This window comes from Halichoeres trimaculatus, unplaced genomic scaffold (assembly GCF_033239565.1).
Source record: "Halichoeres trimaculatus isolate MK-OKI-2021-1 unplaced genomic scaffold, fHalTri1.1 fHalTri1_scaffold_21, whole genome shotgun sequence".
NCBI lineage: Eukaryota > Metazoa > Chordata > Actinopteri > Labriformes > Labridae > Halichoeres > Halichoeres trimaculatus.
Genome location: NW_027437199.1, coordinates 9195738 through 9212334, shown reverse-complemented (window position 1 = coordinate 9212334; position 16597 = coordinate 9195738). Strand labels below are relative to the sequence as shown.

The 16597-nt window shown below is 40.7% G+C and overlaps 1 protein-coding gene across 1 annotated transcript in view; it reads left to right on the top strand.

Annotated features, from left to right (window-relative positions):
• The window catches only part of snd1 (staphylococcal nuclease and tudor domain containing 1), a 229525-nt gene that overhangs the window by 92504 nt on the left and 120424 nt on the right, over positions 1 to 16597 (top strand). The gene's annotated exons all lie outside the window — the stretch shown is intronic.

Below are 16597 nucleotides of genomic sequence, written 5' to 3'. Positions count from 1 at the left end.
TGTTCTTTCTATTCTCTGCGCGCCTTTTCAGGGTATCACTACCAAAAGTCTAAACGCGCACGCTGAGGCAATGGGATAATTGAAGTGTTCTCCAGTTTGTGTTTTTTCTACTCCGTCTCCGTGCACATCTGCGGTCAGTGTGACTCAGATTGATTCATTTAGCATTCTTCACACACACATAGGGGCACGCAGAATGCATCCTTCATGCATTTGAGCCTGTTTTCTACATCTTATTTTGCCTTTTCCAGGGCCGCAGGACAGCATCGGATTTCTCCACAGCGTCCATGCTCTCACATTGATTTCCGATCACGCTTGAATTATTTTGGCATGAAGCCGATTACACAAGTGCTGCGTTTCCCTGTCTTTGCTCACATCCCCACCCCCACCTCTTAAACTTCTGTCCCGTCGTAGTGGCCTGTTTTGTCGACACCCATTTGTGCATCTTATGCCTTTTGCATCTATTATGGACTTGTTTTTCTTTCCCTTACTTTGGAATGCAGTATCTGAGTGTTTGTGTGCGAGAGAGGCAGAGAGTACACATTATGAATAATTCATGGTGTGGTTTCCTGGTCAGCCAGACAGACAGACGGCAGGGACGGTGAACTGGCCCTCGGGTCCTTTTTCTTCACCACATATTGTAGTTAAACAAACCACAAGTGCAGAAGGTGCCTCATATCTGGATTACTGCTGCTTTAAAGCCACAGACAGGATCTGTCCCAGTCCATTCATAACTCTGGTGCCAGTCTGAGCTGAATCCACACCAGAATATTCAGTCCTTCGTACCATCATATGTTTACTAATCCTTCTGCCCATTTTACCAACGGTTTCAAGTTTGTTTTTATTCATTTAATTTATTGACACCACCCAGAAGCATTTAACTGATATTTACAACATTAAAATAAATCTTTATTGGCAGATTAGGTGATAAAAATGTAAATCAAGTTCTGCTCAGTTATCAGTGGAGCAACACTAAAACACAAAATCACAAATGTGCCTTAGTAATGTGTTAATGTCTAAAAACGGAGGCACAAAACTATTAACTCATTGGCAAACTTAAAGGATGTTGATACCTAAATGGTTGGGGTCATTTTTCATACAAAATGTCAAACATTTAAAATTCACAGCACCTCAGGTTAGGCAGCTGTTAGAATAAAACTCAGAACAGTTTTATTAATCTGTTTAGATTCAACTCGGTTATTCTGGTTTTAAGTTACTAACATGATTCATCTCTGTAAGGTTTAGCCCTTATATTTACACACATGTTGTGGGATGTTTTTTTTTTGTCCTAACAATCGGTTTTGGCCTGTTGATCTTGAGAAAAATAATTTAAGTAATAAAGATAAGATTTCTGTTTTTTAAGGCAAGCATTCAAGCTATGCAGCTGTTTTGTAATCTCTATTATTTCAACCACTCCAATCATTTATTTATTTATTTAATTAATTAATTAATTAATTTATTTATTTGACCTTTTAAGAAGGAAAATGTTCAGTCAGGAAAATATGGCCCTAAGTATTTAATAAAAAAAAATATTCATTGCAACCTGAATTCTATATAAGTTCTTCCTCAATTTTCGTTTTTTCAACATTTTACCTGCTTAAGACTTTTGGAAGGCAAAAATGTTAAATAATGAAAATCTGGCCCAGATTTATCACTAATAAACTATATTAACTGCAACCTAAATCTACTTGTACTCTAATAGAATATTTAGTTTGTGAGACTGTTCATGACTTACCAATGAAACTCGAAGGCAAAAGGATCAATCTTGAAATTCTCTGTAGATTGATCATCACTGAAAAGCTGCTTTTGTAATCCACTTATACAATTTTATTCCTGGATATGCAGCTTTTTAAAAATCATTTTCCTGAAAATCAATGAAGTTTTGAACAGTTGGTTTGGGGGAAACTGTAATTTGATGACCTGCCTAAATGTGAATGTGAAGCATACTTCCATTCACAGCAGTCTTTGTGGAGCCAACCATCAAGTCAAGCACTCAGGGTCAGTCTTCATTACTCTTAAATGATTATTGCACAAACCTAGTTTGAATTTGTTTGGGGTTTTTTTGTACCTGAGTTTTGGCGTCACAGTCTGGCCTCTTTGTTCCTTTTAAATCCTGAATCACAGCCTGAAGGTGACCACATAACCCACATAAAGGTGTTCACTTTGGAAGATAGATGAGTCTGAATGGAGATGGAGCGATGAGAGGAAGGGTGAAACCTGCTCACCGCTTTATCGCCCCAACCAGTTTACGAACCTGACCTTGTGCTCAACGTACGTGCACGTGCGTGTGTGTGTGTTTGATGGTGTTGCAACTTTGCCGTCTACCCTGATAAGCATACCCTGAAAACAGTGCAGAGACGCAGGCACACACTGTGCTCGGGGACCAGCTGAATCCTCTTAGCCTTTTCCTCTACATGAAGGGCACTGCAGCACTCTTCCACATCAATGAGGGCAACAGAATAATGCTCTCCTGCACTTTTACTCTACTGTCTTGCAGTATATCACTCACTGTATTCACCCGGCTCTTTAAATCTCTGCTTTTCTTTCTTCCACCTCATTTTACCCCAAGATTATCTGCTTTATTTAAATGCTAAAACTCGCAGCCAGATAATGGAAGTACAGTTCGCAGGACATTGGTGTGTTCTCACATTCCTAGACAAACACATTTCTTAAATGATTGTTGAACCTGAGGCGGCAGGGCTGAATATTTTTCAGCAGTGATTGAAGCAGCAGGGTAAGGAGGAAACATTTCTGTCATCTCTTCTGTGCCCTTTTTTTTTTTTTTTTTATCTTTCCCCCCGGTTATACCCCTCTCCCTCTCGCTCAAAAAACAAAATAGCCAAACTACATATTGAATTTCTGCTCGGTCTGAGGATACTGGAGGCAGCCAGCCAGATAGCCAGTGGCTGTGTCGTTAGACACGTCATTACCTGTGTTATTATTTGGCTTCTGTTCTCCTCCCTCTTCTCTCCTTTCACTTTCTCTAACAGCCTGTTGTTCAAATAAAGAAGGCTTTGTTTTAATTTCTCACTCTATTTCATCCGAGCCAGTGATTGTGAGGAGAGGGCGAGGGCTTATAATTGAAGTTGGATTGAGTGTTGGGAGTCACTGTTGAATATTGACTACGTTATTGAATGAAAGCAATCTAGTACGGCCGCTCAATAGTTCAATTTCTTCAAGTAGCTCATTGTTTAAAAGCCTCTGTTTACTACTTTATCAGGTATGTTTAATTCAATTTGAAACATGAGACAAGTTTCCTTTTTTTTTAACAAACTATCAGAATAGCCAGCTGATAAATCAAAGTGTGGATTCAGGTCAAAAAATGACTGCTCCTTGTCCTTTCCATCTTATATTTCATTGATTAATTGCACTTTGGTTGTCTTGCCTCCTCATTTCACCAAATGTGTCATTTGCACGTCAAATCCCATTGATTTTTGGTTGTCTTACTTGAAAACCAGCACACTCCGCCCAACAAAGAAGACAAAATGCTACATAGACACCGTGTCATCTGCACTTTTCCTGCTGTGTCGCTCTGCTAGCTTCTTAATCAGTCTTTTATGATCTTAACATGATCACAGTTTGAGACTATGCAACTAAAATGATGTGATATTGCCATCAGGGGCAAATTAAGTCTGATCAGATCCTTTCTCTGCAAATTAAAAGATAAAACATATTAGGAATCATTGTAATTAAACATAACTAAAGATCTGTTTTAGATGCGAGTTATGCTCAAATTCTAATGCCTCCTCTGAGTTCTCAGACATGCAGTCTGACCTAGATAGTGCACAGCACTGGAAACACTTGAGTCTTTGTCGATCACCATATGTTGGTTGAATCTCCAATGAGCCTGCCCGAGGAAACCGCTCCAGGCTTTTATGCTTTATTGATGCTCAGATTGATCCTGTCCTGTTGATAATTGTGACACTACGTATTGACAGTTCTGAAAGATAAATATTCATTCATCTGCCTTTGTGTCTCCACTGTGCAAGCATCAAATACAGACGATAACATATGAAGAGCATATTGATGTTGTTTCACTGCTTTGCAAACAGTATCAATTCTACATTCTTGAGTCTATATCTTGGGCGTATGCAGAGGAATTTCATGTGTGTCATCACAAACAAACATACAAGAGGGTCACCGAGTGTGTGCGGAGCTGATACCAGCCTTTCCCTTGTGCTAATGGTTCCCTTGACAACACAGCAGTTGCTACTCTTCAACGTTGTCTTGGCTGCAGGGTTCAGTCGCACACACGCATACACACATGCACATTGGGCTTGCACATGCTCACACTAAAGTCAGCTGTCGTGATAAAAGGAGCCAGTTTGTCCCTGTGCCTTCTCTCCCCCACTTTGTGTCTTCACATTTAGCCTCAAATGGCCGAATTTAATGACGCACTCAACTTACGATTTTCATAAGATTTCCAGGGTGTGAATAACCCAGTGTAAGTCAAAAGGAGAGGATGCCTTATGAAACTGTGATTTGTGAAGTGTATATAAGGAATGTCCCATAGCCACTCATTTACTGGCTGTTAAAAATTTAAATTTAAATTGTTACTGGTCTTAAAGTAAAAAAGATAATAATAATTCAGAGAACAATTGAACACATGATCAGGCAAACTGGGAAATTAGTCGGCTGTAAGCAGCTGTTGTTAGCGAAGCTCGCACAAGGAGCTTGGGAATTTTTCTGCGAGTTAACATCCACATGCCTGTGCAGGTCACGTATTGCTTAAGTAGAGCAATTAATTGTACCCAGATTAGGATACAGCAGAAGTGTGCCATCTGTCATCTGTGCATATTTACATCCAGGTTTTAAAGAATTATAGCACTATGGGAGTGGCCACTAACAAGGGCTACAACCACAGCCAGTCCAAAGTGCTAAAAAATTGCAATTCCTTCTGTGTCCATTAGAGGCTGGCACCAGAGTTACCAGAAATGTAAAGAACCCTATCTGTCCTGCAAAAATATGCATGTTTACAGTCAGGTAAAAGTAGATATAAAGATTATGGATTATGCATTTATCCTTAGGGGGGCAGACAGTGCTTTTTGAAATCTTAGATTATAACACCCCGATAAGACACAATCAAGTATCCTATATATATATATATATATATATATATATATATATATATATATATATATATATATATATATATATATATATATATATATATATATATAAGAAACACTTTGGCTACATCTAGAACTGCAAAATCTACACTAGCTACTGCCATTGAATTTACTCATAGAACAAAAACATAAAACGTAGCATCTTCTGTTTGTGTCACTTGATCTCTTATTGAGTTGTCAATGTGTGGCCCCTTCTACTGAAGCTTAACCCTGTTAGACCTCCAATCGGCCCTGCTCTTATCCTTTTACCTTCCTCTCTCCTTCACCTCTACCTCATAAGAAGCTCCTTTATCCGTGTGAGTGTGTGTGTGTGTGTGTGTGAGTACGTGGCATGAGCCTGAATACATCCTTGAAGATTTAAATAAATAAAGCGCCAAGTAAAGGCCAAAAAAAGAGAGAATTGAAGCAGTAATCCTTCGCAGGCTTACCCCAGCATAACGTCCTCGCTCCTGCACCTTTATCCCCATCTCAGCATCTCCTCCTGTCTACCCCTCACCTCGTTCCTTTTCTTTATATTCCTCACCAACAAGAGAGAGGCTATCTCAGTGGCTGTGTCAGCGATCGGCGCCCCCCTCCTTCTCCCCCTCCTTCCTTTTCTATGTTTTCCCACAGGAGAGTTGGGGGCACAAAGAGAAGAACAAGCCCGGCAAAATCTTTTCAAAAAACCAACAGGGATTGGGCTCTGAGCTTTGAATTCAGACGGATAAAGCTAATGGCAGAAGTGGGCGACAGGCAGAGAGCCTGTGTGTATATGTGCAAAAGCATAGCTTCAATTGAGGCCAGCTATAGAAACGTAGTTTCCTTAAACCTCTGTGCTGGCTGAGTCTCTCTCTGAATGTGCAGGGGTGTATGCAGGGGAAGTTCCAAGAAAGGCTGGCCAGGGCACTGCAGTTTTTGAATATGCTTTCGTTGCCAGCTGAATTTCTCTTAGAGTGAGAGTGTTTGCTGCTGTAAATATGCTCAGCTAGGCTTGTCTGAAAGGTGAGGTTTACCTCTGAGGCTTCCTGTACAAACTACATGATTTTGGTATTCCGGTCTGATGCCTGTCTTTACATTTCCAAAAGATCTATGTGAGATGGATTTTTTTTTTCATCGTTTCCCAGAGAGGGTCTACTTTTGTGATTGTATCTCCCCCATATGTTGTATTTCATATAGTGTAGGGAATGACAAAATGCATTGTAATAGAGTAACATAAAAAACTAAAGTCATTATATGTATAAAATTACACTGTATCCTACATCACCTCATCTTACCCTACCATATCCTAACTAACCCTTTCCTACACTACTCTGGTGCACCCAATTGTATCATATGTACTGTTAAAATTGTATTGTATTGTGTGGAAATTCCCATAATCTGCTACCTGACCAAAAGAACCTCAAACAAATCTTCACAGTCCAACCAAAACATATGCAGGTGTATGGATTTATATGCTAAAAAGTTTAATTAAAGTGCTGTATCCTCCCCCACTGACCCCTCTGCCCTGTCTCTTGTTGCACATAATGCCAGCACCGTATCCTCTGGCACTCTTATACTGCTGACATCCAGTACTAGAGTCTGACACACCCATAGACATACAAATGCTTGCTTCCCCTCACATGTTACACGCCTCTCCATATTGTTCGTCTGCCACCCCCTAGCAACACGTTTGCCACTTTTGGGTGAGAATTACCCCTCAAACAGGAATACACATCCTCACACACTCACACTCACACCGAGTTATTATCTCCTGGAACAATACTAATAGATGCATGTACTGCTGTGAGCAAACAGTTTGTGCCTCTGCTGCCAACAGAGTGGGAGGGTGAGTGCCTGCCAAGTCTCCTCTCCTCTCCTCTCCTCTCCTCTCCTCTCCTCTCCTCTCCTCTCCTCTCCTCTCCTCTCCTCTCCTCTCCTCTCCTCTCCTCTCCTCTCCTCTCCTCTCCTCTCCTCTCCTCTCCTCTCCTCTCGTTTCCTTATCAAACACACCTCCTTATCTTATCTCCTCTTTCTGCCTTTCTTTCTTCTTTGATATTTTCCCTCTATTCCCTCTTGTTACTTGTCCCATGAGCTGAGCCACATCCTCCTCCTCACCTTCTCATAGTATTAAACTCCCTTAAGAATACTACCTCTATAGGCCTCCTGCCTCTCACATCACTGATGCATAACACTACATTTGATTATTTCCCTGACTTGTGGCACTAATCCCTCATGTTTACACACTTATAGTACATCCTCAACTGACTTGGTTTGAGTTAATATTCTGCAACAACAACAACAAAACTGTAATTGAGGAACAAACACAAGGCTCCTTCCACACACATCTTGGATGTGTCTGGTCATGTTTAATTAGCGAGAGTGAGGGACATGAAGGGGTGAGGGGAGGGGAGAGGGGAGCCGTATAACTGGCTGTCTAATTATTGGCTCCCCCGTTGGGCAGGTACTCTTATATCATTTGTGCCGACGAGGTCGCGCTCAGCTTGGGGCCACACAGCGCCTATGATTCAACCTCTTGTTGAAAAGTTCCTCATTCTGAAACGAACAAGTCAGCCGTGAAGGCAAGTCTCGTCAAGGAAATCATCTGCATTCGGAATAAGAATAAGAGCGCAAATGAAACCCTCCCTTTTTGCACACATCATTACACATTATATGACGCTGTAGACCTTCTGGCACTTAAGATTTGATGATGACAAATCTGTCTGACCCTGACTAAGCGGTTTATTGTGTCTGTGTTGTCAGAAAATGCCACTAATTCTTTTCTTTTTAAGCCTTGAGCCCTTTCTTCATGTGTAAATATTCCCTCTCTAAACCTTCCAACTTCCAATTAACAACATCCCCTCACATTTATAATTTCCGAAGCTGCATTCAAAGGCTTATGTTTTTTGAGGTTGTGCCAGTGCAGCTCCAGAGGATCTCACAGAGTTAAAGTTTAAGTGTTGTCTCGCTGTCTGACATAAATATGCAGCTACTGGATATAAATGCTCTTTGCTGTCGGTTTTTCGTGGATGGCATGCGCTTTGATCAGTTTTTTTCCTGCGGAGGCGGCATAGTTAGACTGGCGCAGGTTCACCTGCAGTGACTCCTACACAAGCTTTTTTACATAGATGGAATGCAAGCACACAACAGTTTTTGTGCCTGTTTGGATAGCTGAATCTCATGTAAATATGGGAACAAAAATGCTGGACATCTGAGAACAATTCAGCAATGTTATCTTCCGGATTTACCCAAACGAGGAGGCTGTTTACCTCCCTTCTTGTGCAGCACAAACTCACTGAAGTGTACCCACACTGAATAAATACACAAACAGACTCTTTCATAGCACTTCTACTCTTATTTTCCTCTTTTTGCCAACATCCAACCACATTTATATGGCGCCAAGACAGTCCAATTATTTTGTTTCTACCTAAGGTATGCCTGCAAACCCCCAAATCCTTTTATCTCCAAAAGTCTCTATTCAAAATAATATTCATTACGATCTACTGGAGCTCATGGCTTGGATAAACACCAGGAATTTCACCTATATTTCACACTATAAAACAAAACAAGACAGTTTTTTTATCTTTCCTTTTTTGCTTTCAATTTGGATTTGAAAACACTCAAATTTCACATCTCACTGAGATTGTCAAAAATTCAGCCCTACTTGGGAAATAAGATGACACATCTGAAGTGGTGTGCTTTATCCCAAGCTGCTGTTTAAAAGGTGATCATGTTGCATAGAGACTAAGGCTGTTTACCAAACCACCTACTACGTACTACATGTAAAGGTAGTATTTAGTATACACTGCATACTGCTTACTGCTTTTGCATGTAGTATGTAGTATGACTGTTCTTTTGGGTCTGTTTTGTAGTATACTACTCTGGTTTTCAGTTTCAGGAGGCGGAGCTCAATTCGATGTTTTTTTTTCACCTTTATTAAAAATGTACAAAACAAACGATGGGTAGATTTAGACATTTTTGTTTTTTTGTTAATAATACCACAGCAGAAACATCATATTTGATTTTTAATATTACACAAAAAGTTGTGTTTACTTTCACAGCTGATGGGAAAACCACTTCCCTATAATCCAGGAATGGTTAAAAAACGGTAATAATTGGTTTATATGGGCTTTAATAAGTTTGTCGAAGTAAACACCTTTACAACTAGAAGTGACAAGATTTACTGGTGTTTCTTTCTCATCACTTCACTTCTATCTCATGGACATTAGTGTTGTTGTATTGTAGTTCTAATGCAGATTGATTTCAGTAGATAGCAGTAATTCACTGAAACCTGCCACCCACATTAACAAACAGCATCAGCGCCGTGCATTGTGGGAAACAGTATGCCAGGTAGACTGGTCCGTTGCATACTGAGAAATTTACCTGGATCAGTAGGACATCCAGGGATTTTTAGCATACTACATATTTTGCAAGTTTTTGCATACTACCTACTACATGCTAAATTTCCGTCAAAATAGTAGGCACTGCTTGTGTAGTAGACGATTTGGAAAACAGCATAAGTGACGAGAATAAAAACATAGTGAAATGCAAGAATATAAGTGTCTAAATGCATCAAAGTTTAACACTACACTGAGATTTCACAATCAAAATACTGACAAATTTCCAAATGCTCTCTGAGATAAAAACTCAAGTGTGTTAGAAAGAACTTCACTACCAGCGCTGCAGTGAAGCTTTACTTGCCCATGACAAACAGAGGTCGCCTATTGATTAGTTTGATCTTTAAACATCTCTGCTGACCCGTCTGCTCACACAAACACAGCAGTCTGCTACAACAGCCGAATAATTCTGCCACCCCGCCAAAAACCGTGTGGAGCTGGAGCTTTCATCTTGACGTCACTTTCATGTCCTGCTCTACACTCGACATTGCACGCTTTGCGACTCACTCACTCTACTTGTTGTGTTGATGTCCACATCAGTGTAAATTCATGATCCTGCAGTTTCTTCACAGTGAAGACAGAACCTTCCCTTTAATGTGTCAGCCAGGACGTATTATCTATTTCAGTCACCTGTTCTTTTATGCCCCCCCACACTCACTCACGTCGTCTCCTGGTCTCAACGCCCATTTCCCTGCCCTCTTCTCCCTCTTTCCATTTAGCACCGCGACCCTCTGAATGACTAAATCAGGGTGTCATGGATAATGTGTTGCCCTCGCTCCTACCCTCGGTTAATTCTCCTGCCCTTCCTTCACTCTTGTCCTTCTTTAATGTCTTCTGTAATGCAGGAGGCCATTTTGTCACCCCTTTTTCACCCTTCAACAGACACCAAGATGTCTACAACCTGATGAGCTCATTCTCATCTAAGAAATCCTGAAAGTAATCCCAAAACTTGCCCTGCCCTTCTCATATCATATCAGTCTCCACATTTGTTTAGGAGCTCTCCTTTCCCCTCCTTTTCCTTTCATCCAGCTTTGAATCAAAGACTTTCTCATCAGCTGAATGTGGATATGCTTGTTCTGGTCTTACTCGGGCTCTGAATTTGCATGGTAACATGCTGGAGTGCCATGGAAACTAAAGTACAAAAATAGTCCAGAAAAATAACATCTGCTCACCTTTTCAGAAGTGAAATCTGAACATGACAACATGGAGGTTAATGTCTGGATGTGTCGGGTGAAAACAGGAAAGCAGAGAGGTTTCTTGCACTCCACTGTGCTGAATATAACCAGCATACATACTGCTGCTGTTGTGTCTTGGTGATAAGACATGCTTAATGAGGAGCAGAGAGGTTTGAGGCAGTGAGATTGTTAAAAGGATGTTTTCCTTTTACATTCAGAGTTATGAACTGCAAACTATGGCTTTTCATTTTGGTTGGATTGAAAAAAGCTGCACTTAAAGTGTCTTCACTATGCAACTTTAGACATCTATCCTTTGTGTTTGTGTGAGTGAGTGAGCGAGCAAAAAAGACCTGATCCCGATCTCTGTATCCTTGGTGATGCTGAGGCTGTGATCATGATTTCTCTTCAGGCTGTAAATCTTAACAAAAGCAGTGAAATTAATGGTCAATGGCTCCATTTTTTTGCTGTGTGCGTGTTGGTTCATACCTTATTGTGTACCTTCTTTTATATCTTTGCACTCACAAAAACCTCAACCCTCCACCTCCTCATCCACATATGTCTCAGCTCCCTTCCTTTCCTCTCTACCGTGTGCAGCTCTCAGAGGACATGATTTACTACGCACACACCTCAGCCTCAACTACTGGACGGGACTATAAAAGTAAGGCTTCATCGTCGGTGGCTGCTAAGATAACACAGTGATGTTTTTCACCCACCGAAAGGGCAATAAAGTCTGTCTCACAGGGGAGTAACACACTCGAGTGGTCCTCTACATGGCAAAAATAGCTCACACAGCCCACCTGCCACTCAGCTTTAGCAACAGAATCTAGTGTTAGTTTGACCGCAGTGTATATCCAATAAAATCTGTTGGCATGCACCTATTCAACACTACAGCCTTGACAGCACTGGGCTCACTGCCAGCAGTATACTGTGATGAAAATCTTTCTTCTGCCTGTGTTGACCTCAGTAACAACAAATCAAACCACCAGCTGGTCACTGAATATGGATATTTGCTTCAGTTTTCACACAGTCAAAGTCAGCACACGCCACCCTTCCCCGGCGTGTCCCCCCTTTGCCCACAAACACCTGCAGACCTTTGTCTAATTCATTTAAACTCCCTGGTATTCAATTTGAAAATGTCAGTCACAGAATATACGATGAAGTTAATCACTGTCTGATAATTCAAGATAACCTGATTGGTCAGATTTTTCAAAAAGACAGATTTAGGATGTCCTTGCCTTCTACATGGATGATGTATAGGGTCCATCTTTGACTCCCCATCTTGTCCAGTCCCTCTGTTTGACATTACGACCAAACGACTCTCTGGCCCTGACTCATGTTGACTCACACAGCAGCTCCCTCCCAGGCCTGCTTAGAATAGCCTCCTGTCTGCTCCACTAGCACACTAGCTAGTCCTCCCACTATAAAAATCACCATGAAGCACATTGAGCTAGCTAGCTTTAGCATTCAAAATTTGACTAAAATGTATGGTAGCTGTCACTTCTTGAAACCAACTGAGAGAATAAAGAAAATTCAGTAATAGTGTGCAAGTTTTTTATTTTTTTGCAGAATGGCCAAAAAATGCATTTTTAAAAAGGGATGCACCGATCTGATCCTGGTATCAGGTATCGGCGCTGATCCAGCCCCTCAAAGCTGGATCGGGTATCGGTGGGAAAGAATCTGTCCAAATTCGACACTAAGGCTAAACTATGATTTAGTGTACAGGGTATGAAATTTTACAATCACATAGTCATTTATGTAAATGAAGCATTTTTTAACCAAACTGCTGTTAAACATTTAAACACTTACAGTTTAAATAAATATTACCTTCAGTTCTCATTTTTGTCTTTTACTCAAAAAATTACCAGTCTTGTCCTACAGTAGAGCATGCAGATTATTTAACACTGGTACCGGATCAGGATCGGTCGATACCCAAAGCCCAGGTATCGGTATCAGGACCAGAAAAGTTGGATCGATGCATCTCTACTTTTAAGTAATATAAATGCACCCAACTCAGACTTTTAATGATAACATTCAATAATGTGAAAGTCAGAAGTGGCAACTCTAAACAAACTATTGTGGAAAAGAGTCCAAAGGGCATAGACTTCATCTTTTTTGTTTATAAATAATAGCTTTGATCAGAGGTTTTCTAAAAACCTTAAGCACAAGGAAAATTAGCACGAAGTTTAGGTGCATCAAACACCTTTAGTCACGTTCCAGAAAGGCCAAAAGTTCCTTTTATTATTATGACTGCTAGTGCATCTCAGAATACTAAAATCATGAAAAGTCATACCACAGTCTTTTTTTATCGGTTTGGGGATCACATATGCAGGCATACATAAACATATGTTTCATTTTGTTTAACCTCTAATATTTGGTAAAACAATGAAAAAGATCACAATGTTCAAATTTTATGAGATGCAGTAGGAAATAATTTGAAACTAAAAGTTAAGGGGCGCTTGAAACTGGCAAACCTTAAATAATGTAGGATAGAAGAAGCTTTAGGGTTAAGAAAAAGCCTTTTATCCTTTTTCTGTTTATAAACAATCCCAGCAAAAGCTTTGATCAAAGGTTTTGTACCGATTTTACTAAAAAGTCAGCCTTATGAAACACCTGTATTCAAGTTCTCCAGAATTGGAAGTAGCAAGTTATTAGTTCCAGTGCATTTTTAAACAGGAAAAATGTGTATATGAGTATAATTTAAATGATAAAGTCCTTATCACTTCATTAGAATAACATTTCACTAATACCATCTTCTGTGCAAAGTAATTTTTGAGTTGAAAATCTAATTAAGAGATTGCATCAAAATAATTTGGTTTTAAATTTCCTATAAACCATTTCAATTTGAGAGTCTGTCCCTGAATTGAATGAAAAGAGGAATAAAGGCTTTAACCTGCTTTATTCAGTGTCCTCTTGCTCACGCTGCAAACAGGAGCACATTCACATGGCTGCACTGTGGCCGTTATCATCCCTACAGTTCTATTTGCGCTGACCCCTTGATCCTCCCATCCTCTCTTCCCTCATATTCACCGGCCTCCCTTCCTCAAGTACCCCCAGTGGTCCAGTCCATTACTGGTATCAGCACTTCTTATCTGCTGCACTGTGCTATAAAATCACACTCCATCCTCCCTCCCTGCTCTCCCCTTCCCTCCCCCACCACCACACCCCTCGTGGTGCAGTCCAGGCCATTCACCAATCACGCAGGAGCCATGATGGCCGGGATATATATCCCCCTTTCCATCTGTAGCTGGCACTCTTGCATCACATTTGCTCTGCTTTCTCCTCTACTAAGCGCCTTTGCTCTCTTTTCCTCACTCTCACTGCTTTGCTCTTGCTTCTCTTCTTCCTTCTCTCTCATTTCATTTGATTTTAATCACTTTTAACATCTTATGTCTGTTTTTTTGCTCCTACGTTTTCTGTTTGGCTGCTTCCTTCTGTCTCCTTACTTTTCCTTGTGGTCTGACTTGTTTCTTTCTTACATCTTTTCGTCTCTTAGGAACACTTCTTTGAACCATCTTTACCCAGCACTGCCACATTTCTCTGCATGTCTTTCTTTTTTTTCTTGTCTCCTTCCTTTACCCTTTTTTTGGCTGAAGTCCCCACTTTCCCTTGTGACCTAATAACTTCTTTCTAGCAATCTGTCTTACTCCCCTACATCCTGATTTCTGTATCACTTTATCATCCTTCCTCCTCTTGCCCTTATCCCCCATCCTCCCTTTCCCCCTCCATCCTCAGGCTTTGTGAGCTGTGTGTAAGTAGGTGCATCTTGCCTTGCTTCCTCTTTCAAATAGCTTCATGATTGCTAATGAGCACACGGACAGAAAAAAAAGGAGACATGATGCGGAGGAGGAGGAGGAGAGGGAGGAAGGGATGGTAGGGGTAGAAGTGTTTCCCATGGTGACGGGCCCTTCAATTCCTGGCTAGCTGATTGGCTGATTGATGACCCTTTAGCCATGTTGAGTGATCAGTTTGACAGAGCCGTTTATAGCACAGTGCAGCCTTATATTTGACTTCCTCGCACAATCCAAAAGTAGCATAAGCATCACCCTGCCTTAGCACACTTAAGCAAGCAAAGAACAGCACAGCCAAGCTTACAAACGAAAGCCATTACACAGCTATTACTCAATACAGTGCTTACACCAATTTGTGCAAATGCTTCCAATCCATCAAGCCTTTTATACGAACCACTTGAATCCCACAAATAGCTTTCAGTATTGTTTAACATTCCCCTCACCTGCAACACTTTAGCCACGGAAAAATCAAGCTTTGCATTGCTATGATATCAAAACAATTAGAAGTAAACAACAGGAGTGGGAGACAAAAGCATGCTGTGAGCGTTATGAGTCAGCATAGTGACAAACATTCAGTACAGAATGAAAAGTTCCCTTTCTTCCTTTTTGTTTGAAATATTCCTGCTTTGGCAATTCGCCTTCTGTGGAAAAGGGAAAGAAGAGGCGCAGAGGAAATGTAGGGAGAGGATGCATGCAACAAAAGTCCACAGATTCATTTGCAGAGTGGATGTCTGAGTGTGGATCCTATACCTCTTAAACTACTGCTTCTTGTCCTCCAAATTGGCATGTCAAATGTGACATGTAGTTACATCACTCTGCTCTCACACATTTCTACAAGCTCTCTTTATAAATCCCCTTTTCTATAAGTAACTAGAATAACAGCTTGTTCTGTTCTTATGCATACAGACTGGCTTGCATGCTCCATACATTTTCTCATTTGTTGCTGCTGCAGTCAAAACACCATATTTTAAGCGTAGGCTGAGTTATAAAAAGACATCACAGGAGGGGGTGAGGAGGATTGTTAGAACTGCTGTTGATTTTTTTATTCTTTGTCTGATTATTTCAGCCAAAGTGACCAGATGTGGGGCCCCTGGGTGCAATTTGGCAGGTTATTTTTATTCAGAGTTGATGATGGATTTGGGGAATTCTCTTTTGGGAATAGGATTTGTATATGACAGTGACAGCTAGTTGTCTCTTATGTCTTTGCAGCTCTAACTAGAGTTGGTTTCAAGAATCTTGATCTCTATAAACGTGGAAAAATGTGGCAACAGTGTTGGAGGACTCTAGAATCACACATTTAAGGCAGGCTTAGACAAACAACTGACAATATACTCATTAAAAACAGCTCATCCCTTTCCTCCCTGTGCCTGTTCCTCCCTTACGCCTCATAACTTGGCTCTCACACATGTAAGCAGGCACACTCTTCTCATCTGACAGCGACTACTTCAGGTTAAGCACATAACAAGCTCTCAGGTAACTGTTGCACTCCTTTTGTGCACCATCTCTCCTTTCTGTCTCTAATTCTCAAATGCTGCAGAGTGCAAGAGGCAGTAAACACATTGTTATTGTGGATTTTTGAGTTGACACGCTATCCTCTCAAGCATTCAAAACACTTTCATAAAAACAGGTGAAATCAACAACACAGGCCAGTACTTTGCTCGCCTGCAGAAGCCTTTTTGTTTCATTCTGATGAGATCTCATGCAGCTAATTGTTTGTGGTTTTAAGTTACTCTTTTTCTCTCATATTTTGATGCTTTTAGTGAGATTATTTGTGCTGGCTGTGGTGATTTTGTACCACAGCTTTTGATCTATCCACAGGAGTCTTTTTGTAGTATTCTCTTTATCATCTCTCACCCACATGTTGCCCATTTCCAACACAACACTCTGTTCTTTGCCTAAATACGCTCCGAGGTAAGTTGTACCAGATTTTTTTCTCTCCAGTGAGCTTAAACTACTATCTCCAGCCCCAATTCAAGGTAAGAGAGAGTGCAGCAGCACCACTTGGTCTTTGATTTCACCTACCAAAGACAAACAGGCTCATCTGTCTAATACATGGATACTACCGCTGTATATGTTGTATGTTATTTTTCTTTGTTAGGCAGAGAACTGAGGCTGTATTATGACTGAGAGGGGTGATATTGTCAAAGATGAAAAAT